The sequence below is a fragment of the Centruroides sculpturatus genome, unplaced genomic scaffold (genome assembly GCF_000671375.1).
Source record: "Centruroides sculpturatus isolate CEXI.00-Female unplaced genomic scaffold, Cexi_2.0 scaffold495, whole genome shotgun sequence".
Lineage (NCBI taxonomy): Eukaryota > Metazoa > Arthropoda > Arachnida > Scorpiones > Buthidae > Centruroides > Centruroides sculpturatus.
The window spans coordinates 310338-313881 of NW_019384782.1; positions in this window are offsets into that span (position 1 = coordinate 310338).

Sequence of the window (3544 nt, forward strand, 5' to 3'; positions counted from 1 at the left end):
ACGAGTTTTTGAATATTCTAAGCAATAAACTAGTTAACTTCTCAACCATCTTTCTCTCATAGACTAAATGTAATTCTGTCATTAGTATAATCGAGAAAAATATTTCAGGCCTCTGCTTTTCAGACTTTTCATATTTTTATATATTATTTTTAGATTTATTTGTGATTTTATATGAGTAAATCTATATTCTGACACATTAGACGCTATTAAATATAAGTTTTTTTATATAAAAAATAATATAAATGATTAAAATAATGTATAGTTTGAGACTGTATATTTCCTCTTTAGACATCTATTAATAGATTATACTGACATATAATAACTTTTAACAGATTCGAGTTTTTGTTTATATAATTCGCTCCTCTAAACAAGGGAAAAAATGATTTTCCCATCTGAAAATCCTATTTTATATATTCCAAAATAACGAACTTAAAAAAAAAAAAAATTAAATAAAAGAGAGGCGTTTAGCTGAGGCTAACTCAAAAAGGGCAGATTACCAGTCGGGATTAATCGCATTACGAATCATTTAGCATCAGTAACAACAGACTATCTTAGGGGTGACAGATTGGACCCGGTCGCGATGATCCTGTTTGTCGCTTTTATTGGTTAAATTGTATCTAATTAAATCGTTGATGTGTCCTCCCCTCAATTGTTAACGTCCCTCCCACATCATCCGATCTGGTTAATTCTCTCCCCCTTTAGAAATCTGGCAGATGGTTACTGCTGATGACATCCGTACCTACAAAAGAGGACTTTCTATATTTTAATAGACGCCCCATCACAATAGGATGGCACCATTGCCAGTGTTGCCAGACCGACAGATGTTGCCGAAAGCTACTTAAAAAGAACAATACGTGTTATTCTTTATAATCTAAAATTGAGTTCGTCACTTTTTGGCCGCTTTTCTGCACTTTCATCTTCTACCTTATCTGCAATTGGTCAGCTAGCTGTTAAGCTGTTGGAAAGTTGCATCGTCACGTATTCTCCGTTAGGAAACTGGATGATAAGGCACTGTACAGGATTAAGTGTAGTACAGTATAGACATTCCAATCTTTTCACATGAATTGTAGTAAAGCTGTTGAAAGGACATGTCACCAGAAACTGTTCTACATTAAACATTCCTTTTGTATATACGACGATGTTGTTACTGAGAGATTGATGTTTCTCTGCAATCTCCTAAATCCTGCGGTAGCAGAAAGACTCTGTACATAAGGGTTTCGAAACGGGCGGATTTATTTCTATAGTAGCACAATCTTTTTTTTTTTTTCTGGATCCTGGATTTGTTGTAATTTATGCGGTTTTAGATAAGAATGGGATTTTTTCGAGCCTCGGAATCTCAAAATGTTATTTATTCGTAGATTTCTATATTGAAGTGATCCGTAAGATATTATTCTGAAAGAAGAAAGTTTTTTTTTCCCTCTTCTTTCCAATAGTTTAAATAATTCAAAGATCGATTTTAATATATCTACTATACAAAATATATTTGAAAATAACCTTTTGGAATTTTGGGTAAATATATTTTGGTTGAAATTGTTCGGTTCGGTTATTCTAAAATTAAACTTTTAGAATGAAAGCTAAATTGCAAAATCTGTTTATCACGCACAATTGGAAACGAGATAAAACTCCCGGATCCTAAAGAGGCCTATAGTTAAAATGGTATAGGAATAGATTCAAAAGGGATTTCAGTAGGAAGTGGCTATAAAAAAAACGAATTGGCTTTGTTCCTGTCGCATGCACCGCATCCACCTGTCCAGGTGTACTGTACAGTACAACATAGCCTAGGATAGAGATGAATGCAGCACTAGAAAATTTGTCGTCTCGATATCTATTGTCTCAACTATTTACTCTTTCTTTAGCTGAACTACAGCCGACAGCAAGTTTTATCTTAAGTAAAAACATTCTGACCCTGTTTAAACATCTATTCATATTTTGTTTGATAGAGATTGGCCATCAAACAGTTTTCAGATGGACCCTGAGTCCAATGTTTGAAATCGGGGACATTGTTTACTTTTTAAGCAGTAATTGTTGAACTCCTATAGATATTTAACTTGAACTCTAAACATACATTCTTAATAATAAACTTCTCATTTTAAACTTTGAACTTTACTTTAGAATTATTTAAAATTAAGTTTAACAAGTGGGGAGTATTTATTTTGTGTTGTAAATTCTTCGTGTAGAGTAAAGTTAAGTCTATCTAGAATTTGGAAAGTTATAAGAATAGAAGTAAGAAAGAAAGGTGATTCTGTCAAAAGAGAGTCATTTTTAAGTTATTTCCTTACAACAAATATACAGAACTGTTCAGTAACTATTATTCTTAGGCATTAGCGTATTAGAACCGATATTAAGGGGCCCCGAACTTGAATGTGCAAACCTATATTTACGCTTTGAATGAAGAGAAAACTCTTGGATATTGTACATACATGTGCATAAGCGCGTTTGTCTCAAGTAAGTTCGGGAAAAATCCTGTACTTATTTGATTTTTTCATTTATTTATTTACAAATGTAAGAGAAGGACCCTGCGCCCAGCCCTGGTTGCGCTACTGTTCTTAGGCTCTACTATAGTCTAATATAATTGCTACAAGTTAAGGCTTAAATTAGATTACATTATTTTAACATCTTGAGTTTAAATAAACCTCCTGGAATTTATAAAAATAGATTAGAAGCTTTTATTAAAGAGAGAAAAACTTTACAGAGAACATCCTAGTTTCTAGTAAATGTTTATAATTTTTATTTTAATAAACATTTTGTTTTTTGCCTTTATTTTTGTAAAAATAAACAGCAATTATTAAAAATATCTTTATTAATAGGCCTAACAATATAATTATTATATCACTAGCTTTATAATCCCAAAATATTGAACTGGTCAAGTAGGACATTCACTTTATACCTAACTAATTCTTTCCCCTATTTTAGTATAGCCTATCTTAATCTGAGGCCGAAATGGTCAACTTCCTGGAGACTAGATCTTCTAACTGGACAACGTCCAGTGACAATAAAGGGGGGGGTGCTAATGATGGAAGAGCGTTTTTCAAAGAAGGTTTTTTTTTTCACCTCCCTCACCTAATCTGTCCAGCTAGAAAATATTCCCACGGATCCCAGGTGGACCTAAAGGTAATATAGTCGTTATACTTTTAAGGTGCGTAACAATTTTATGAGCTTCCATCTGTCTAGTTTTTCTTCAAAATTCTCAAAATAAGTAATGAATTCAAAGAACTCTTTATGACATAGGGGAGTCAATTGTATTGATGGTTTCTTTAGCTCGATGCTATTAAAAATCTACATTATTTACTCTCTTTTGAAAATGAAACATGAAACCATCTGTTTTCATAAGAAGTTTTTGTTGTATAAGAATAGATCAGAGTTGAAGAAATGTGATCTATTCTTTATAATAGAAACACGTTGCTATCTAAATGTTGAAGTTTAAGATTAGATTAAACATGAAATATGTAATGAACAGAAAAGTTTACACTTACATAACAATCTTAAACTATTTTATAAGTTTTCAATGTAGTTTTTTAATTTCCGTATTTATGCATTACAAAAA